Source organism: Ruditapes philippinarum, unplaced genomic scaffold, assembly GCF_026571515.1.
Source record: "Ruditapes philippinarum isolate M1 unplaced genomic scaffold, ASM2657151v2 ctg584_1_1_1_1, whole genome shotgun sequence".
In the NCBI taxonomy this organism is placed as follows: Eukaryota; Metazoa; Mollusca; class Bivalvia; order Venerida; family Veneridae; genus Ruditapes; species Ruditapes philippinarum.
Genome location: NW_026854286.1, coordinates 269,378 through 293,966, shown reverse-complemented (window position 1 = coordinate 293,966; position 24,589 = coordinate 269,378). Strand labels below are relative to the sequence as shown.

The following is a 24,589-nucleotide window of genomic DNA, read 5'->3' as shown; positions in this document are numbered from 1 at the left end:
ATTTCAATTTCTAGTTACAAAAGAAATACTTTTACAATGTTTTAATTTCCAATAACATATGGGGGGGTCTTTCTTCAATATCTTCAAAAGTGCACTTTGAAATGAAACTGATCAATAAATTTCTCAATGGATTGCCTTCAAAATTGAAACAACAACCTTTTGGACAAGACCTTATAAGTAATTCAATATGACCTTGACAAATATTTAAAATAAGCTTAAATTGTTATAACTTTGTCTTTTATTTACTGATTTGATTTATAATTGGGCAAAAGAACCCTTATAACAAAACTGACATATTTTATTATTTTTGTGTGACCATAAATTGAACTTGACCAGCAAGGTTAGAATTATTGAAATTTGCTTAAATTGTCATAACTTTTGTTATTTATTTACAGACTTAATTTATTCTTGGACAAAAGAACGCATTATGACCTTAGAAGTAAGAAAAAGTCTAGAATGGCAATCACTGCCCCCTTTGCCTAGCAGACTGGCTCTTGCAAGAAAGCAGAGTTAGCTTGTGTACAAAGTATAACTCAAAAAATATTGGAGGTATTTGCCACATAATAAAAAGCGAAATTCATTGGAATTAATTTTAGAATATACTTTCGAAACAGAATTATTTATTTAGAAGATGATTTTATATATTGGTACAAAGGATGGTTTCTATCTGTTGTAAAATTGTTGAATCTTGTTTGATATTTTTATCACCCAGCCTGGTGAACTTTTCTCAGAATTGATCAGCCAAAAAAATGAATAATTACAGCAGATGATGTAATTTATCTTTACTGATTGAAGAGTAGATAAAGGGGAGTAAGCGTTAAGATAATGTCTTCCTCTATCTTTATTAGCAGTTGACTGACTCTTCAATCTCCAATTTAATGCCTAGGTGTGATGCTAGCATAACTTTCTAGTTGGCATAACAAAGTTGCAATTAACCTGTTTAAACAGCAGATATAGAGCGTGCTTTTTATAGGAAACAAAAAAAAAAATTTGATAAAATTTTCGGACAACGATTTGTCTTCTATTAAATTTAGCTATTCAAATGGTTTTGGTTGGTTGCATAATGGGTTTTAAAAATGCTAATTTCAAATATCTTATCAGAAAGTACCAGGCCCAGAGCTTTGATATGTGGTGAAAAACATAATCTAGTGTTTCTCTACCAAGTTGTTCAAATTATGTGTCTAGTGTCAAAATTGGCCCTACCCAGGGGTCCTGGGTTTTTCTTATATGTATATTTAAAAAACTTAAAGTATCTTCTTTGATTGCCCAAGGACAGGGGCTTAGATATTTGGCATGAAACATTATATAGTAGACTTCCTACAAGATTACTGAAATTATAATCTTTAGGTGAAAATTAGCCCTGTAGGGGGGTTGTGGGGATTGGGTTTTCTTTACACATATATAGTACAACTTGATAGAAGCTGACTGTGATACGTGGAAGGGGAATACATTTTGTGGCAGATAAATGAATTTAGAAAGAATTGTCCCTGGTGGAAAGCAAAACAGAAAGCAAAACAATATTGTGTCAATAATATACTAAAACAAACACATTTATGAGGAAGGTAAACAACTGTGCCTATATGCAACAAGAAGCATTCCTACTAGGAGAACATTTGTTTTACCTTTGGGTCCCTTAAGGTCAAGGTCACTGTTACTTTAAATAGAAAAAATGAAGTCTGGTTAATAAATACAGTTAAGAATGAGATACTTCAATGAAACTTAATGTGTTGCAAACTTATGTAAAGATTTCATTTGAGATTGCTTTTTGGGCCATGTAGGGTCATGGTCAAGGTCACTGTTAATGAAATTAAAAAATGTATTTGGTTTCTATTCAATAATTTTAGAATGAGATGATTCAATGAAACTTGGTGTGTTGCAGGCTAATACTAGACTAAGACAAGATAGAATAGGACTGGATGAAAGGATGGGAAAGGCATGGACAGATGGGATGGGACTAGACAAAGTGAATCCTATATAAATGGCCCCCATAAACTTGGTATGGCAGAGGTTTTTACAATATTGTTCTGAATTATTGACAGTTATTAGCTATTAAAACTTAGTTTTTTTACAGTACAATGCTAAATATCAGGAAAAAAAATGATAAAGACATATCAGAGACTTCACACACCTGCTATACAGCCATATAAAGACAAGCATGCTTGTATGAAACATTATACCCACTGAAAACTGAGAGTTTATGTGCTAGACACACCGTCTCAACAATGGGTATATGGCAGAGTTCAGCAACTTAATGTTTGTTAAAAATTTAAGAGGAAATTTGATTTCCCTGATGATGTTTCCAGGTGGTAGAAAGCTAAATTCTAAGGACAAAAATCTGTAAATACATTCAACTTACAGATAAACAAAGGATATAATTACCATGACTGTAAGATCAAGTGTTCTAACGGTGGCACAGTTGTGCCTATAATTTTAGAAGTTTATTATCTTTTTTTTTAAATACATGTATCAGGTGTTTGGGTTTCAATTTCAGGTTACTCTGACATTTGATGTCATAACTTTTTAATCATTTCACTGCTGGAACTGAAACGTTTCACTTCCTGTAAAATTTAAAGGGAAGCACTGAATATTAGTAGGATTTTCATTGGTCATTTAAAAATTACAAACTGAACTCCGGGAACCTCATTGGCCATTCTAAAATTGGTATATAATCTTTTCATATTGAAATCTCTTGCTTCAAACAACTTATTCCAAAGCAGGTTATTAGGATTAAACTGTTCTGGAAGCAAATTACCTCAGCTGCCCTCTGTACACTGCAGGTATTTCATGCACCATAAGCATTTGGTTGACTAATATCCATGCCCCTTGATGGCTTCCTTACATGATAGCTTTACACACAGTAATCAGGAGCAAGTTGGTGAAAGATGGCTATGGCTAGTGATAGAGTATTCAGGTAATGAGGCTATAATACATGGTAGGTTCCCTTCCTATAACACCTATGTTTCAAGTTCCCCTATTGCACTCTTCACCTTTATAATTGTGGGTTTGAATTACACACATTCATACAAAGTCCATGTGTCTGCATACTGTCATAGTTTTTTTGTCCCTGAGGCAGGGCCAAAGAGGACCCATGGGCCATAATCTCAACCACTTTGGATGATGTGTTGGGCTGAAGACACTACATCAGCACATTTAAGTTAAAAAAAGGTCAAGGGTGTTTGTTCGTTAAAGGTCAAGGTTGATAGTTCAAAAGTCAAATTCTGTCTGGCTTTATCTGTTTATATACTGTCACCACAGTATGATGCGTAACATGTAAGCACACAACTTCTGCACATCTGAAGGCCAAGGTCAGACTTGGAGATCAAAAGTCAAGCAGTGTCTTACTTTTCACTGTGTTATTGCATAATTGATTGTTGAAAATATTTAAATAAGTCTTCACTACAAGATCCACATTCCCACCTTTAAGGTCAAGGTTGCATTTGGGGGTTAAAGTTCAAATCTTGTCTGTATGTGTTTTTCTCTTTGGCTTATAATTGTGTTATTCCTTACATTTGGCAGATGTCATTAACAAGGGGCACAAGGTGAAGGGGTACAGAATAAGTTGAATAGATATACACAATGTCCACAGCTTTTATATTAACCATGCAGCATTACCTCGTAGTCCTTTACATAAGTTACATAAATCATGCCGCTGAGCTGTCTAAGGGGTCAGTTTGTTTATATGTATGAAACTACAATGTGGAGAGCATAGATATGTAGTTTCAATAATGACTATACATGTATGATGAAGGGCATCCAATGCCGAGTGGTTAAGGTCGATGACTTCAATCCACTGCCCCTCACCGCTGTGAGTTCAAATCCCAACATGGACTTTGGACTCTTTCATTTTGGGAAGCTATCCAGTTTGCTTACAAAATGTAGCTGATTCCACTATGTGCCTAATCATGCCTTAAATAATTCATGGAAGCCTGAAATAATGCATGGAAGCCTGAAATAATGCATGGAAGCCTGAAATAATGCATGGAAGGGTACCTGAAGTCTTAACTGACTTACACTGTGTTGGTTTGATGTAAAACCCAAACAACAAACAAAAAAACATGTATGATGATGGATTATTCAGGATTATTTGCACAACATTAAAAAGTTAAAATAATTCTATGAAAATGACTTGTAGGAAGTTAATTATTTTTAATTAAGTGATTTAACCAACTTCTCAGTTATATTGTAGAAAAAATTAGAAAAGAAGTCTATTTCAGATTTTATTATTTTGCTATGATGTAATTTTGAATAGGAAAAAAAATCAACACTAACAACATAAGATATTACATCTAACAGAAAATAAACTAGTGAGCAAAATGATTTCATTGAAATTAAGGCATATTTTATTTATTATTACATATTTAACAGGTGTGAGATCTACCTTAACTGTGACATGATCATTCTTAAAAGCCTGTCTGGGACAAATACCACACCTGAGACTTGTATTTAATCTTAGAAATAAATCAAAGATCTTTTAATTATTTCAGAATTCGAAATGCGAAGGAATGAGTAATGTATTGAAAAGTTAAGTAATATAGACTTTTATCAAGCATAAATCGTACAAAGTTAGTCTAATGTGTTGAAGAATTTCTAGTTATAGTTGTAGATAATTTTGTCAATGGTAAAGAACCAGGAATTAGCTCACAAATCATCATACTAATAGAATTAATAATGTTGTTTGCTGAATATAAAGTATCAATATAATTTTATATTTTGAAACCTGTAAAATTAGTTCATTCATCTAAGATTATGAAACAAATTTGTATTGTTTATTATGTTATATCACAGATTAATTAACTGACAGTACAGGTGTCATTAATGAAAGAACTTGTCTTGGTAGGGCTATTGGTTTTAAGGCAGACACCTGATACACAAGGCCATTACTTTACTAAACAATTTATTTACTTTTCTAGATTTATTTTCCCTATAAATTTTGAGTGTTAAAGAATGGAAGTATCATTTCTTCATTAAACTGCAAGGTCAAAATTATAGAGCCTGGTCAGACTGCACTGGGATGTGCAAGCTGGCTTTATTTGTTATATACATTTTATGTACAAGGTGGATAGTCAAGTCATTAATAGTTGCTTTATTCTGGATACTGAATAAAGTAGCAGGATTCATATCTATTATATTTAAGCTGTCCGGTTAGCTCAAAAGGTAGAGTGTTGGACTGTGAATCAAGCGTCCCGGGTTTGATTCCTGAACAGAGGAGTCACTTTCCTTGTGATTAATCATGAAATCCTTTCTACGGTCATTCGCACTGTATCTCTGCTCTTGCATGTACAGAAGTAATCAGTTCCTTGCGAAAGTGAAGGCAACTAGTATACTGGTAAACTGCTTGACAGCCTGTCCAGGAACGATGTGGTGGCTGAACTGTGCTCTGGTATATTCAATGTGGCTTACTGTCATGCATGATCTGGAGTGAAAAATACCAACACCACCATCACCTTTTGTATCTAACATCTGTAATGTTTAAACTTAGCACTTCACCTTTTTCTTTTTTCATAACTTCTTAAAGCAGCATCCCTCAAGATTGACATGCTCATTTTCATTAAAATTTTGAAAATTTTATTTAAAAGTGAAATATTATGAAAGGAAAAAATTAGAAAGTAATTTACACATTGCAAACAGCTCAAACAATCAACTTAAAGCACCAAAAAGATGTCGAAATATGCAAAAATAACTCTAAATCTGTTAGTCTAGCATGCATTAGAAATTTGATGATAAATACTGCAAAATCAGTCATTAATCACATAAAACATGTAAAATTATAACTTGAATTTTGAAACTTGTTACTTTTCTAAAAATCTAAATACATGTTTCTCAAGTTTGATTTCCTTGAAATACTTTGGCTCATCTGGAGGCTTGCAGCTTTAAAATAAATAGAGATATTTCGATATAGCTTTGAGAGCACAAGATACAACTATGAATGTGTTAATCCACATGCGCTACATATTGTACTGTTTGATTATAAGATCTAGATATTAAAAAATTTCATAACATACTTTATAGCTTTTTAGGATTGTTGAATGTCGGTCTTCTGTGGTCTGTCGTCTGTCTACATTTAGTTTGTTAACACACTTATGGTAAAATTTTTGTTTAATTGTCACCAAACTTGGTCAGTATCTATGTCCTAGTATGTCCTATCAAGTGAACATAGATAGTAAATAGCACTTACAATCCAATTAAAGTACCAAAAAAAAAGGTCAAAATATGCAAGTACTAGGTCACACAGCCCTAATATGGAAAAAACCTTGTTAACACATTAAGAGGCTTAATAATCAGGTGAGTGATATGAGCGCTATCATGACTCTTGTTTCATGATATTAGGATATATAATGTATAATTAATATAATAATTAATATATGTTCACAAGTTAATACCTACTTAACAAATCTTTTTAATTATCACTATTTTAAGAAACAAATGGTAAAGGAAAGTAAAAAAGAAGAAAAAATTTCAGAAGATTTTTATCTGTATATTATCATGTCATTGTATTTATAGAGAGAGGGGAGAATATATTATAGAACAAGACTTGGGAAAAACAAAAAAAAAATCTTTCAAAGAATAGAAGACTTCTTATCATAAGTACATGATTTGTTGAAGGTACAACAGTATGTTTTATATCATTGATACCAGTCTAATTGACCACTGACAAACACGGCTATTAGCAGTCGTTACCCCAAACCCTTAACTTCCAAAATGTGTAGTTTATGTAATCTGTATAGGTCCATAATGAGCAAAAAAATTTATTTTATCAGAATAATTGTGCACGAGAAATCTGGATTTTCGACATTAATTTCATCTTATCAGTACTGCAAGGTATCTTAGTTAGATAAGATACTGTTTAAATGTTTTGTTCATATTAACCTAACAAGAGAAATTCTCTGCCAGTTTATTCTCTGTTACATTAGATCCATTACATGTAACATTAATTCTTGTTCATTGCAGTCAGTGTGAAAGACCTCCAGGCATTTAGCATTTCTTTTGGGGTTTCCATCTCCCATCCCCCTCCTTCCCTTTCTGATTTTGTGAGATGTCTTAAAGCTACATGCCTCCAGATGAGTCAAAATATTTCAGTAAAATCAAACTTGAGAAAAATGTACTAAGATGTAAGGAAAAATAAAAAATTTCAAGATTCAAGTAATATTTTACATATTATTATGCGATTAATGACTGATATTTCAGTATTTACAACTATATTTCTACTGCGTTACTAACGCAGTAAAGGCTTTTTATGCATATTTTGACCACTTTTTGGTAATTTACTTGGTTTGTAAGTGCCATTGATAATGTGTAAATTGCTTCCTTTTGGTTACTTCACAATATTATACATTCAAATACATTTTCAAAATTTTCATGAAAATTAGCATGAATCTGGAGACTATAATCACTTAATCTGCATTTAATTCTGTTTGTTTGTTTGTTTTTATGTTGTTTTTTACACTGATTATAACGATTTCTGAACTGCCCTGAAAATGTTCTACAGCCCGGCCATAAAGTTCACCTTTACCTGTTTACCTATTTGTTTTCTTTAAATGTTACATTATTATATTATTATCAGTGTCATTGTTTAATTTGTTGTTTATCAATTACCAAAAAGTAGAATTTTGAAACATTTTACATTAGTTGAATCAAACATAACATATATTTTCATCATATAATCCAACTTGAATTATGGAGCCAAAAGCAAGACGTTTGACAAATATTCTTTAAAAAGATTTTATGATTGAATCATTAAATATGTATTATAACTATATTAAGATCAACATAATCCTATCCCCTTTACCTTGTACACTGTAGCCTCAATAACTCGCTCTTCATTATAACGCTAATCTCAGTATAGCGCTCATAGACCTTGGCATTGTTATTAGGACATTTAAGAGCGCCAAAGGTGTGAAAAACATGCCCAGGTAAGCGTTTATCCGCTCTTTTGTTGTTTTACCTGTCTTCAAATTGTTTCCAAAATCTCAAATTCATATCATAACTGTGACATTGGCAACCGTAGGTGAGTATAAATAATCTAAAATTCACACACATATCTTTAACATGTAAACCTCGCTGAATTACATAACCCACAAGCCCAAAATTACAGTGTTATTTACAGTCCAGCTTTAGTTGTGTCCCCTAGTTAATCAAACGTCATTACAGTAATGGCTAACTGTTTACAATACATTCATGATTTATAATTTTCTTTCGAAAGTTTTTCCTTTCTTTTATATATAATAAGTATTATTTGTGAATATAATATATGTTTACATCATTGAATGGTTTTAGAAAAAGATAATGTTGATATTCATTGAACAGTAAGTAAAAAAAAATCAGCGTTCAGGGACTACCTTGGACTGAAAATTTAGGGAGAAGTGACTTCTCCCTTCAGGAAAAATAGGGAGAAGTTTGAAATTTAGGGAGAAGTGATCATCAAATCGAGTTATATCATTGGATTTTTTTTCTAATTTTATTTCACAAAATATACATGAACACCTTTATATGTACATGCATATAAAATATACATGTGTATGGCACAGAAAATAAACAAATGTGTATTTGAAATTGGCTATGATGATATTTAATGAAGTACTAGTTGCTCAAGCATTTGATTTACATCAACACAACTTTTTAAATTTTTTTTTTTGGTTCAACAGTTTCTGACTCTAACTTTTAAATGCAATTTATTAAGAAGAAAAGTTCTTTAATTCATAATAGTTATCCAAATTCTATCAATTTACATCAGTTTTAATTATGAATATTACTATCATAAATGTAATGGTGATAACAAACGTAAATGGGATATTGTAAATCAAACAGGACATATAGGGGAAATAGTAAATCAAACAGGACATATAGGGGAACTAGTAAATCAAACAGGACATATACAAACAAAACGCTTAGGGAATACTAACGTACAGGGGATATTGTAAATAAGACACAAATACACGTTTGAGGTAACTTAATTATCAATTAGCTTGCTTTTTATCATCTGCTGTAGTCATATCAGGGTCTTCCACACCTTTAATTTACGTGTAATCAATGGGCTATTTTTAGCGATGTGGATTTCCAAGTGTGAATTCCAAATGTCACTATGGTCACGCTTCAGGGCGTGTGCCAATTACGTCAGATTACCCAATTAAATCTGCCTTCAGGCAGTCTTATCAAGTGGAGAAATATACATGTCAGACATTTCGTAGAGATTTTAGGGCGACTAGAATTTCGCTTTTCAGATGATATAGGGCGAAGTGAAGATATTTACGGCGAAGTTTTCGCCTGACTTCGCCCTGAACGCAGTCCCTGGCGTTATATATTATATGTGGTGGGTGGGGTAATGCGGTAATTTCGCAATGAGCGTTCTAATGAGAGACTCGTTAGAACGCGGTGTTGAGACATTGGACCCCAACATGAGCGTTTTAATGAGGCTGAAGTCACAGAATGGAACTGGATGTCTGCCCATACAATTAAAGTTTAAAGATCCTGTAGGTTATAATTAAGGTTGTTACCAAAGTTAATTGAAATTTTATATATGAATATAATTATGCTTCTAAATTCTAAAACAATTTTCAAACATAGAAGAATATATGTAAAATATGTACTGCAAATATTTGTCCACATTATATGTAATCATTAAAATGTATGCATTCATTTCTTATTGAAAAATTTGACTTAGACTTTAGAGAAAATAAATTTCAAATTGCCTCCCTTTATTAACATGAAATGTAAATTTGGTAATATCTTTACAAATAATGCTTTTTGGAACTTAAAATATTGATAAATCTTCATTTGAACATTATATTCATGATTTAAAACCATAAAAAATTTAGTTAAAAGGATATTTAACTGCTTTTGTTCTGTTTACTTTTAAGAGAATTTAAAAATATTTTTTTTGGTAAAAATGTGGTCACATTTATAAATCAAGCTCCCAATATGCAATCTTTTTTATTTCTCAAAAACTTTATATTTTTTCTGCCTCCTTTTAATTACTAAAACATTTACTCATTCACCATATAGATGAAACATCTTTTGCTTGTTTTTCTCCGTAGAAATGGCATTGATCATAATAGTGAAAATTTAATGAACCATATTTTTCTTTTGTTGCTTTTTGGCGCTCTTAATAGTACACTAATAGTAATTTAGTATTTTGTATAGATGTCAAAATACTTTTTAACATTTTGCTACCTGTACAACACATGTTTAGGGCTAATTCCTTGAGGCACAATAAGATTCACAAATATATATATTCTTACTTCTTTAGAAAGGGCAAAATAATACATGAACTTTATAATGTTTAAATAATGGTTTAAGAGCAATTGTTTGATTCTTTGTACCTGAGAAAATAGCATGTAAAAACAATTGTTGAAATGTAAACAATATAGTATTTGACTTTTATGTAAAATCTTTAATCAAAATTCCCTGTGAGGAATTGAACACACACCAGTGAGGGGCAAGTGGGTTTAGGTTTAGGTAATCGGCCAATGAAAACTGTTTAGAAATGGTATAAGTACAGCAAGAAAGAAAAAAAAAGAAAAAAAAGAGCTACAAATGCATTTCTGTAGTATATGGGCCTTTAACATGTAAAATGCTTTACAACATGCTAAGAAATAGCGGCAACATACAGGAATCCTTCTGAGTCTGTCTGTGTTGTCACAAAACTTCTAAAGAAAAATACTTATGCAATTTTGTGATTTTTATAAAAAGTTGTGACCCTTAAATGATTTTTATTTTAAAAGTTTTCCCAGACAACTTCTCTGATACCTATACATGCCATATAGGGGACAAACTGTCCAATCAATCCTGAATTCAACTGTTTAATTGGCTATCATCAGGTAACACAATGTGAGCACTGATCACTCTTGTTAAAACTTTATTTAAAATATATGTTCAGGGATTATTTTTTTTGGCTTATTTTATGGCCGATATTGGACCAGATTGAAAATAGTATATTATTTTCCAAATCCACAGGAAAAATATCCCAATTGAAAGTTACAAAGTTATAAAATCTTTGAAAATAAGAACTTCTTCAATGTAACGGTGCTTAAATGTTTGAAGATGCTATCCTTAGGACAGTAATTCTTTGCATTCATTTCATCACTGCAAAATTTAAGTCAATGTATTTTTCCTCCAATTTTTAACAAAACATTGCTATAATTCCCAATTCCTTGGGTATGGGTCATGTTCCCAAAATCCTGGGAAAAAACCCCTGATGTTTGACCTTAACCAAGGAATTTAAAAAAATATATTTCTAAGACATGTACCTTTATGTGATTAAAAGCTAACATAAAGCTCTGACTATCCCCAGAAATTACTTAAAACTATCCTTATGTATGGAAATAGCTGTTGTAATTATTGATACTATGTAGAGTAGTGATTAAAAATAAGACCCAACAGATTATTATTTTTAAATTAATTTGTATGATCCATAAAACATGTTAATTGGTCAACATATTTTTAGAATGGAAAAATATGTTTGTCAAAGTCATCTGGAAGCATGAAGCCAAAACAATGTATAGAAAACACAAGCTATTATATTTAGCCTGCCTGATTATAATTTTGGACTGAAACTTTTGTGTCAATATTTTAAGGAAAAATCTATTAGAGTTCTATGATTTCTAAAAGGAAATGACTTAAATGAACAAAACTCCCAATATTTTGAGTATGATATCTTCTAGAAAAGTTATTTTTGTGCATTTTCATTTAACCTTCATTTCATTTTAAAGAGTTTGTACTGCTCTCCTGATTTTTGTATATTAAGGCATGAGTGTTAAAGTGTTGCTATGGGAAATGTTCAATCTCTGTGGAACACAGCAATTGGGTTAGGACTTGCCTTTTCATTATTGTCTTCTAATTGCATTCATGATTTTGTTGTTGCATTTGTTTAGGTTTGAAAAAGTTATTTTTATTTGTGTGCTATAGAAGAGTGAAATTATAAAAGAAGGTTTTAACAAATAATTATTTAACTTGTAAGATAATGAGATGATAGTGAAATGATAAACCAATAATATGCTATAAATTGTGCCTTTAACCCTTACCATGCTAAATATCTAAAATAGACTTGTCTATCTTCCAATCTGGACAAAACCATTCATCATTTTAAGGGAAACTTTATGAAATATGTAGTGACCAGCCAAAAGTGCAGACCATGATCAGATGGTAAAGTTATTGAATTTTCACTGATTTTTGCTATAATTGACTGTAACTTTTTAATTAATTTATTAACGGATCATGGTCATACTAGGACAAAAATCTTTTGAATAAGATTTTCAAAAAGGTTGCGCTGACTTCAATCTTGAGCTTTAATTAAAAGACCTTGCCGTCTAGGTGAAATTATTGAGTCTTGCTTGTGTTTTTTTTTTGTGCATCACCCATTGTATGACTTGTCATTGAATTTCATGGATAAATACGTACATGTATTAAACAAAATTATGAAAAAAAAAAAAGAAAAACAGACACCCGATCTATCCACTTGATCTACGTATAATTTGAAGGAATCTTAAAAAAAATAGTTTGCCGTGGATTTAATTTTGATAAACAGGTCCGCTAAACCTACCACTAGGCCACCAGTCTGTAACTATCAAAAATTGTATGCTAGCATTATGAAACAAGTGTTGTTTTGGGAAGTGGGGACATGAGTGCAACTTATTAAGCCAATAAAAAAGATCAAGATTAAAGGATCATGCAATCTTAAGTGATTTAAATTATCAACGTGAGGAAAAAAACTTGAAGAATAGCAAGGCAACACTTGAATGTTTTCATTTATCTTTCAGACATAGGCATGATTGTTGAGAGTTTTAACAGGGGTCCACTTGATTGCCCAGTATGTGACCAGCACTTGATTAGCTTATCAAGATTTGGAAGAACATGTTCCCACCAATGGCAAAAGGTTAGATTGGATTATCTGATAAGCTTATATAATTGACACTTACAATTTAAAAGTGTACATATTTCATGCATTTAGTAACATGTTTGAACTACTTTTTTCTGAAAAAAGTCTTGGTAGATTTTATTTTTAAGAAGTTCCTTTGAAAACTATTATGCTATATAGCCTTGAATATAACGATTTGTTTAATCTTGAACCAGGTTAAATTTTTCTAGAAAATTTACTTGAATACATTTTGAACTGTATTTTAATAACTATTAAATCTACTTAAAATAAAAAAAAAACATATTTTTTATTTACAGCTTTTATACAGTTGTGTGTCGTTTTCAGTATATTTCTGAATATGGAACATTTAATGAAAAAAGACACTTGTCACTCTTATAATCACATATTCCTTGAATTTTTAAAATATGCTATAATATACGGCTTGAATTTTAAGTTGATATAAAGAACACACATACCCTGAAAGTGCTTTTATGATCTTATTCATGTAATAGTTAACAATATTATATTGCCAAAAATAAAGAACACTATCATATCTATAGCCCTAAGTCAATATAGAACAGTAACATTTTATTATTTTGCGTTTGCATAATATATTTTGAACAACTATTGGGTGTCTTTTCAGACATTCAATAAATCGGAACACGAAAGGGGAAAAACTAGTGCCAGTTTTGGTATTTTTCACCATCAATATGACATGTCAAAAAGTTTTCAACAAGTAATTTCTTCAATATTAAAAGTGTATTTGAAAACAAAGCTAGGATAAATTCTTCATGATCAAAAGATAGTAATTTTGCTGTGGTAGTAGAATCAGGTGAGCAATACAGGCCCTCTTGTTTTCGTTACCTTTAGAAAGGAAGTAATAATTATGTTTGTTTCCTAATATTTCATTATTATAATAAGATAGTGACTAATTTTTATAAAGCGGATCGAAGCAACTTGAACAAAAAAAAAAAGAAATAAGAATAAAATGTTGATGTTGTTTTAAATATTTATGTATTCTAAAACATTTCTGCATTTTTTGGCATTCATCATTCATTCACTATTTATTCTATTCATCTGTTTAATAATTATTTGAATCCTGTTCATGGAAAAAAAACAAGAAAAGAAAAAGAAAAGATAAATCATATGTAGTCTTGTGTAAGATTTGATTACATCTGTGATAGTTTTTGATGATATTTGAGCCGCATCATGACAAAACCAACATAATGGGTTTGCGACCAGCATGGATCCAGACCAGCCTGCACATCCGCACAGTCTGATCAGGATCCATGCTGTTCGCTTACCAAGTCTATTACAAGTAGAGAAACTGATAGCGAATAGCATGGATCTTGATCAGCCTGCGCGGATGCGCAGGCTGGTCTGGATCCATGCTGGTCGCAAACCCATTATGTTGGTTTTGTCATGACACGGCTCATATGATTTTCACATGTATATACTTGTATACCCTTGTTGTAGCAGATAATGTTTAAAAACTTGGACATCTGCATTGGTGACAAGGAAACTGACATGTATACAAAATCAGTATTAGTAAAGTAATCATAGGCTAATGTAAAATAAAAAATAAAATGACTTTGTAGACATAACATCAAGCGGTCAAATTACTGACATGAATAATTATGCATAGATATTCAAAAAACAACTGGGACAAATTATGTTTAATTTCCGTACAATATGGCGGCATTTCAAATCAAAGACAATTGCTGCGATATGATCTTGAAGATTGTGCAACTTTGTCTGCTGTCTAAATAATAATGCACATGAAAGGACCTCAGCTTACAAATATTTAATATTTTTTTGTCAGGTCAATATTATTACTGAATCCCTACTACTACCGAAAATATTTGATTGTAGGGGTTAAGTAATAATCTGTGTCGGCAGTCATTAACCAAAACAAACAGGTACCTCAAAACAATCACAGGAAATACAAGTGGCCATGTAAATGCTTCATATTTATTAGTTGAACAAACATTATTTTTAATCCAGTTTCCACACCTCAATTTGATAATCTATAATAAGTTAGTTACCACTAGCATGCAGGTAAAAGTAAAGCCGGGGAAAGTCACCTCCATTTACACGATGTGGTAATCAAGAAAGTGGTCAATTCTTGCTTCTATCTGGGAACGGTAAAAGTCTAGGATTAAATTCGCTTGCTTTGAGTTAAAGGTTAATTGTGTAGTCAATAACTTGTTTTTCAATTTAAAAAATATCATTTATTTGCATCAGAGCAAACTTAACTTGAAAACTCATCAATTGTGGAATAATTGCGTCAAAAACATAAATTTGCAGAAACACTGGTTCCCTTGGAAACAACAGTTTATCAATGTGAAGGTATGTGATAAATTATATTAACAAATTGACAAAACTGTACAAGTAGATCTATATGATGTCATTGATCTGATAAATGGACAAGTCATATTGTGGTGCTCACTTTTGCGCAAGCAGCTTTGTCACATGTGCTGAGATTCTGGGGCTACAGAAAGTTTTCAGCGAGTGTAACCAAATTTAATTACTTGTTGTGCAGTAATTATATTTCATAAAATGGAAGCAAAAACTTTACTTACGATGTAAAGATTTTCATGTTCTAAACGATTCAGTATTATGTATGTTTAGTTATATCGTCTATACAAGGAAGTTAATGTAGGTAAACATTGTTGAAAACATTAACTTGTGCATGCATAAGTTTGTGTTTGAGTATGTCCTAACTCTTCGCAATGGTTACATCATGCTTTGCTACTCCTTCATATCTGACATGACCATAATTATGTATATCATGTGACCAGAAATGGTGGTCATCTGATTCAAAGTAACCTGCCTAATCTGTTGTTGTTGACTTTGCCTGAAACAGTAACATTGGTCATATTTTTTTTTAAATTCTCAATGGATTGCCTTCATACTTTAACACAACAATCCTTTGGACAAGACCTTAAAGTTGACCAGACAGAACTTGACGTTTGCTTATAAATGACCTTGACCTTCAAGGTATAATTGGCTATAAATTTGTTATATTGTCTTTAATCTAAGACATAACAATCCCTAGGACAAGACCTTGCAGACTTTATTGATTATGATGTTCACTCATCAATGAACCTTCAAGGTCAAATTATTTAATTTTGCTTGTTTTTTCTATAATTGGTATGCAAATTAGTTTTTATGCCGCCACAAAGTGGGAGCATATAGCGTTGCACTTGTCCGTCAGTCTGTCCGTCCGACCGTCCATACATCTGTCCGTATGTCCCGAAATCTTGTGAACGCAACTCCTCTTAAACCGGATGGCAGATTTTGCTTAAACTCCCAGGGATGAATAACCTTAATGTGTAGATGGTAGTAAAGGAAGGAATTTTTGCTGCTACCAAATTTAACAGAATTATGGCCCTTTGTTGATTTTTTCACTATATACTATGTAGAAATTTTGTGAACGCAACTCCTCTTAAACCAGATGGCAGATTTTGCTTAAACTCCCAGGGATGAACAACCTTAATGTGTAGATGGTACTAAAGGAAGGAATTTTTGCTGCGACCAAATTTAACAGAATTATGGCCCTTTGTTGATTTTTTCACTATATACCATATACAAATTTTGTAAACGCAACTCCTCTTAAACCAGATAGCAGATTTTGGATGAACGACCTTAATGTGTAGATGGAAGTTAAGGAAGTAATTTTTGCTGCGACCAAATAATAGAATTATGGCCCTTTGTTGATTTTTTCACTATATACCATATATATGTTTTTAGTGGGGGCATTCGTGTCCTTTGAACACAGTTCTGGTTGGTCTAAAATTGGCCCTCGGTTTTTATATACTTGAGGAAACACATTTAAGTCTTCTATGCCCTAGAACTAAATAGCTATTAAATAATGCTCATGGGCTGCTCTTTATAAGCCAAAGCAAAATTGTCAAAATTTTTTGATGTGATCCTTTTTTGCAGAATTACGGCTCTTTATTTATCTTGACAGTTTTAAGGAAAAATGCTTGCACTGTTCTTGTTGCTGGTGATGTTGTGCAAAATTGTTGCAAAAATTACTCGCACTTTTCAAGGTATCAAGGTGAAACTTGAAAACAGGTGCAGTTGTAAACAATAGGTGTTTTACTGAAAGCAATTTTTTTGGAGTTATGCCCCTTTTTAGCTCTTTCAAAGAAAATGTGGAACAATTTTCATGACCCACTTGTCTGCGTTTGCATCAGTGGTCCTAACGGTTAAGTTGTTAATGCTCATTTAATTAAATGTTAACAAATGTATTATGGGGAGAGTTTTCAAAAAAGCTTTACAAGCTTCCTACTCAATCCGTAAATTTTATTTTATGTACTTTATTATGTAAATGTGTGGGTTATTAATAAAAAATTGTTTAAACTTGAATGTATTACATTGAATTTTTATATGTGTATGCCCTTTGATTAGTTATTTCTGCCAAATCAATATTTATCTCAAAATGTTAAAGGTCAAGGTGTCTCTGAGCAGGGTATGTTGTTGATTTCAAACCACTTGGCCCTTTCCCCTGTTATTTTGAATCTCAACATGGAATTTTGATTCTTTCATGTTAGGAAACTATTAAGCTAGCTAATGAATTGTCGGTGGTTCCACTAAGGTGCCCATTCGTGTCTGAAATAATTTCTGAAAGGGCAACTGAGGTCTTCCTCCACCAGTTATGCTGGAAAGTCCCCATATGACATATACTGTTTTGGTGTGATGTAAAACCCAACCAAATGAAAAAAAAAAAAAAAGAAATCTTATCACATAAAGAACAACAAATTTATTTCAAAATGAATGTTCTTATTGATGTAGTAGTTTCCTGATAGCCTATTACAAAGCTCTATATCAGTCCTTTGAATCATTTAATGTATTAACTACTGGTGGCCATGTGACAAGTCAGGGGTTTTTTTTGGCCGATTTTATAGCCGTTATTCGGTCATATTCCCAATTGAAAATAGTATGTTTTTTTCCCAATTTTGATACAAAAATTCCCAATCGAAAACTTAAAAAAAAATTTTTAAAAATCGATCTTTGGGGGAACGTAAAATTAAGAAAATAGCCGGCGTCTAAACAACCCACGTGTTAAGTAGACGCTTGATTTCTTAGTATAAGTTTATCGATACCGACGACCTTCGAAAGTGAAAGTAAATCAAAATGTTTCACACGTTAAAAAAGCACTGATAAAAACAAAAAAAAATGATTTATTGTTTACGCAAGCGACTCTCTCGGAAAAGAGTTGTACTTCTGAAACGGTAACGGCGAATGAAACTGCAAGTACTATTGGGAAATCCTTCAACGCTGACCGTGAGTTACCCAATGATGTTCCTTCTCAAGGTTTTAAAAGTTCTAGCGACGAGTTTAAATCAGATACAGTTGTCCCTGTCAATGATCAAATGTTATTAAGTTCCAACAAATACGAGTTGAAGTACGCATTGTTCTTTTATAGTGGTGCAAAAGTTTGGTATTGTTGCAAATTGTGCGAGTTTTTTTCAGCTACAGATGACAGATAACTCATTATCATATAAATTTGCATGATAGACATTGAGAGAATATTTGTTTTTTGAAATTTATAATTAAGAAATTTTATTTAAAAATGACATTCTTGTTCAAATAAAATTTACCAAATATGTATCAATGTATGAAAAACAGATAAAAACAAAATGATAAGATTTACTAAATTTTATTTAGAGCCAATTAATTACTATATCTACAATGTATGCACAATACAATAACATAACATTAAAATAAACACTGTTATTTTCATCATATAATTTTATTTCCTATTTTATAAAAACTAAAAAGAACTATTAGTTACACACTTCTAAAGGTGCTAATTTAGTAATTAATAAACCTGTGTTTATAATGCTTTATTCAAAATTGTTTCACACTTCTAACTGTTCTTATCTTTTATATAAAAACATATTTTTATTTAATCAATATTTTTATGGTATTTAATTTTTGGATAACAAAAAAAAAAATGAAATAATATATACATGTAGACTTATAGCTGATAATTCTTTCAGAACTCATATTTATAATTATTTTCCCAGGGAAATTTCACTATATTTATGTCAAAAAAATCTTCTTCATGAATGTAATTGTTTGCAAGTATGTGTTATATTATATATAATATTAACCCATAATGGTATTTATTTCATATATTTATCAAATTTAAAAAGTGGTGATGAAAACACCAGGGTTTTGAGGGTGAAACATCCAGGGGTGAAACATCCAGGAGGTGTAAAGTCAAAACACCATACAATAACACAGTTCAAAAATTTAAAAATCAGAGACCTACTTTTGTGAACTAAATCCTATAATATTAGAAAAGGAATATATTGCCTCAGGAAACTTGAAAATGTTGTGGTTTTTTTCCCAATTTTGGGCAAAATGCCGCTAAAATTCCCAATCTCAAGGGTATGGGTCATGTTCCCAAAATACTGGAAAAAAACCCTGCAAGTGCAGACCAAGATCAACCAGCAATTTTTGTTTGTCCAGATTTATGCAAGATATTTAGAATGGTAAAGATTAATGGTTCCATACTTGAAGGAGGTCAAATCCATTGAAATAAATTCAGTTGGATAAGTCAATAATAAATTTAATATTCATTGAAATAAATGAGAAAAAGTACTTTATTGGCCATCAAGGCAATGTTAAGAAAGCACAATAGTTCTCTTGTTAAATATGAAAAAACGCCCAGTCTGATCCTGTTGGTTTTAACAGAATTAAGGAAAAAAACTCAAAGAAATGAAAGTTTTTGAAAGATAAGAATCAAAGTGGGTTGGGCAGCCAGTTGAGTACTTAAAAAGGGAGGGCACTGTAAGGACAAATGTAACAGAAATGTACAGCTCCTGCCGGTTTTAACATATCTATCACATAACAACAAATAAAATTGACGTTTTCATATTTTTCTTATCAAGATTTCTGATCAAATAAGATTTCTGGGAATATTTTTACTGTGCATATTAATTTTGTTCACTTTAATCATTTGAATGACTAGGACAAAAACAAGAGAAAAAACAGATGCAAATTACCCTAAATTACTATTTATGAAAGCTGTTAACCTGTTTGATTTATGATAAATGATGATATTTTATGGTGTTTTTGTACAAATACAGTCTAACCTGTCTATAGTGACTTCAGATCATAATTTGTAGTAGTGGCATGGCCAAGTGGTTAACGCGTCTGACTAGTAATCTAATAATCGCTAGCTGTATAGGTTCAAACCCTGTCATACCTGACTCATTGCTCAGTCAGGAACAGATTCAAAAGTGTGTCTATAAGCTTATAGCTTCTTAACACAATCAAACTAAAATAAATTCAGTATAAAGTTATAGAATTATTAAATAAAGTTGCTTTACACAGAGGGTCTTAATATTCAAAGTCTGGTATCGGTATTTAAAATTTCAATACATTTTTTCAAGATGGTTGCATGTATTTACGAGCAAATTTCACACCTTTGACAAAAAGCCTTAACATCATTTTTTTCCAACTATTGTTCATCTAGAATGCATTATTTTACTCATAGAACAAGAAAACAGTATAATATATGGTAAGTTACTATCTTTGTTGATTTTTATGCCCCCACAATGTGGGAGCATATAGCGTTGCACTTGTCCGTCCGTACGTCCCGAAATCTTGTGAACACAACTCCTCTTAAACCGGATGGCAGATTTTGCTTAAACTTACAGGGATGAACAACCTTAATGTGTAGATGGTAGTAAAGGAAGGAATTTTTGCTGCGACCAAATTTAACAGACTTATGGCCCTTTGTTGATTTTTTCACTAGATACTATGTAGAAATTTTGTGAACGCAACTCCTCTTAAACCGGATGGCAGATTTTGCTTAAGCTTCCAGGGATGAACAACCTTAATGTGTAGATGGTAGTAAAGGAAGGAATTTTTGCTGCAACCAAATTTTACAGAATTATGGCCCTTTGTTGATTTTTTCATTATATACTATGTAGAAATTTTGTGAACGCAACTCCTCTTAAACCGGATGGCAGATTTTGCTTAAACTTCCAGGGATTTACAACCTTAATGTGTAGATGGTAGTAAAGGAAGGAATTTTTGCTGCGACCAAATTTAACAGAATTATGGCCCTTTGTTGATTTTTTCACTATTCAACTTGTGGCACATGTAGTCCAAAAAATATTTGACCTAGAGTCATAAGATTGACAGAACAGTGGCGTGTGGGGGCATCCGTGTCCTATGGACACATTTCTAGTTTATATCAGTAAAGGCTTGCATCATAGAGCTTGTTTTCATCATTGAGTCGTGTCACGACAAAACCAACGTAATGCCTTTGCGACCAGCATGGATCCAGACCAGCCTGCTCATCGGCACAGTCTGATCAGGATCCATGCTGTTCGCTATCAGTTTCTCTACTTGTAAAAGGGTTGGTAAGCGAACAGCATGGATCCTGATCAGACTGCGCGGATGCGCAGGCTGGTCTGGATCCATGCTGGTCACAAACGCACTATGTTGGTTTTGTTGTGACGCAGGCTCATTTGTTGTAAGGTAGGCATCTGTGAATAAAAGCATAACACACAAGTCTCCTTATCTTTCAAACATTTAATTTATCCAAAACTTCTATAAATCGACAACTAAACCGACACAGATTTAATATGCAGCCTTTGACATTAAATTGCAGCATGCAGATTACACAGTCACCTTTGCTGCTAATTGGCCTATGATGCATAAGCCAGTTGACAAGCAGAACGTTAACTCATATGTTGCTGATATTGTGTATTTCTAGAACAGTGACTTTGGAATAAGGGAAGTCACTTTGAACAGTAAAAATTCTAGATGGGGTCACTTGTCACATTTGTTATATTAAGATGCAATATATTATAATATCTCAGATAAGGTCCTTGTAGACAGGATGTTAAAAACTTATCAAAACAGAGTGTCTCTAATGCAGGTTAGACTGTATTGTAGGTCTAAGAAGCCTAGTATAAAATTGTATAGAAATGATTTCGTGTGTTCAAATCTTGGGCTAGGCATAATTATGTTTTGACCATGTAGATTTTGGTTGATTATAGCAATGTTTAATAACATTAATTATCTCTTATCATAGTTGAAAAGACCAAAAAAAGAGGCACTTATTATTTCAATGAAAAGCTACCAAAGAAGAAATAGAAACCGAGGAGGCAGAGTGAAAATTCCAAGCAAAGAACCTAAAGAAAAGATTGAGTGAAAAGAAAAGGAAGCTGCAGTATGTGAAGAAGCGAAGTAGAAAAATTAAGGTAAATTAATAAATAGCATAAAGGTGAAATGTGTGAGCCGTAATTTGATATGAAAGGTTGATATATATCAAGTTATAGATAACAAAACTTGAGAAGAAATTTGTCTGTTCAGCTTATAATAAAGGTCAGCTTGCCAATTAAAGTTATATCACTAGTGTCAATAGCAAGATATAATCATCATTACCATATTGCTACCTTAAATAACCTTTCACTTATTCAATTATCACTTGACCTTGGTTGACCCGAGGCCTCACTAATGCTGCAGTTTGTTTCTGTTAACCACGCCTGTCAGTTTTTACAATGTTCGTTACAATGAAAAATGTCAGAACCGACGTAGGCTGTCAGTTTATGTCATATTTATTAATTGCTATAAATTGTCATTACCTGCTCATGTTTGTCATTTAGCATCCTAACTAATGTATTAGCCCTTTTGTTTGTTAACCCGTTGATACTTGTGAACATAATACAATAGCATTGGACAATTATAAACTGTTACCTATAAAATAGCTGATTTCCACTGACCAATAGAATTATGATCATCTGCAGATTTTCTGAATTCTTGATTAAATGCATTATTCGTGATAAAATGGTCAGTTCTATTTTAGCTTGTGCAAGGTGACCTTGAAGGTTAATTCCATCTCCTGCTGCCATCCATTAACAGGCTCAATAGAATGGAAATTTTTAGCATTCTGTAAGGCTTTTATTTGACCTTTGACCTAGTTTATCAAGCATTTTTGACTGGAAATTTTTAGCATTCTGTAAGGCTTTTATTTGACCTTTGACCTAGTTTATCAAGCATTTTTGAAAAAAAAAACAATCTGCAAAATTACAGCTTGTTGTCTCTTGATATAATGGATGCTAGGACATCTAGGCCTTAAGGTGATGCACTTTTTTTCTGGTTCCTGTCCCAGATCTCATCATTTTCATTGGTGAATTTACATTCTGTGCTGTTTTTTTGACCAATCAAATACCTGAGATTGGAGTTTGAACATAGAAAAATTCTTTATAACTTTGGACCAAGGGCTTTTCTTCTTTCTATTGCAAGGTCTTTTTATGGGCTGCTCTCCTTTATGAAAATTCTTTAAAATTATAGTTTTACTGTTTTCCTCTAAAAATTGAATTTACAATTTTGTTTTCATCTTCTTGCAAAAAAAAATGCTGTGTGACCCAATAGCTCATTGGTGGACTCTTGCATTGATTTTATTTCCATAAATGTAAAAGATGATACAACGGCCCTCAAATCTACATGTACATAGATATGGTTTCTATCTATGAATTTTGTTCACTTGCTCATCAATTTTTCTTTTTAAGTTTTGCTTATAAAGGGTTAATATTTGATTTCAAAGACTGTCAAAGCTATTGGTTAATTGTCTCTGAATTTTTTTGTGTGCTTGTCTCTCATTCTGTGTTTGATTCCTACTTAGGATATGTTCGTAGACACACACTGTGCTATCTGTTCCTTTGTTATGTTCTGAGGGGCATTATTTAAGTACTGAGGGACATTATTTAAGTACTTAATTTCTTTTTTTAACATTGAAGCAATCATTACATGACATTGACAATGTGAGCAGGACTTAAAACATTAAACTGAGATAAAGAATAAATAAATGTTTGGTATAAAGTGCAAGCTTGTGTTTTAAAGTAATGCACCTGTACGCTGCTGACACAATTTGGAACTTTGCCTTATGACTTCAAGGTGTTGATATGATGGTTTATGTAACATACTAAATTAATTAGAAATGTACTACTTAGTAATGTATGTATATATTGTAAGATGTCTTGTCTTCTTAATTGTACACCCACTATTTTTAGTTTTCAATGATCCTAGTAGTCATTAGATAATGTCCTGAACATTGTAGTGGTTTTGTAACCATATATGTGCAGACATATTTAATCTTCAGGGCCTCCTTGGCTTTGTGGTTAAAGTTTCTGACTTCAAAACATGTGCTCTTCACCACTGTATGGTTCTTACAGGTTTGTAATTCTATTTAGGTGGCACATGTGAATATAAAAATGCCTTGAAGGTTTGTCTTAAGTTCCAGTAAAGCTGAAGTCACCTTTGTTATAATCTTGACAATGCATGATGTAAAAACAAAACAAAAAACATAATGGTAATCTTGTAAAAATCCTGTCAACTTATTAATGTTGAAAAATAGAAAGTTACTTGTGAAAAAAGTGATCTTTTTACCTTTCTTGACTTATTGACTGGGAAAATTTAGCATGGTTACCATAAATTAGGAAAATTTAATTTTCCTATCAAACTTTCATTTTTTCTGATGTTAATATAAATACATATAAATGGTGTTGTTTTTTTTTTTTTCATTAAAAGATAAACAACTTCAATTAATGAAAACCTAACTTTTTAAGTAATTTTCAAGATAAAATTTAAAATTTTCAATAGTTTTGTGAATTGGGAAATATTTTATGCATTACAATATAAATTCTCAGTTTCATGTAAAATAAATCACTCTTAACATAGATTTAAAATGAAGAAAGTTAATTA

General features: G+C 31.9%; 1 long non-coding RNA gene across 1 annotated transcript in view; it reads left to right on the top strand.

Annotated features, from left to right (window-relative positions):
- Positions 1–24,589, top strand: part of LOC132739658 (uncharacterized) — a 109,024-nt gene that overhangs the window by 46,485 nt on the left and 37,950 nt on the right. Inside the window, exons 3-4 of the long non-coding RNA XR_009627036.1 lie at positions 12,753–12,868; positions 21,918–22,086. This is a non-coding gene — a long non-coding RNA (uncharacterized LOC132739658). The remainder of the gene's footprint in view (positions 1–12,752; positions 12,869–21,917; positions 22,087–24,589) is intronic.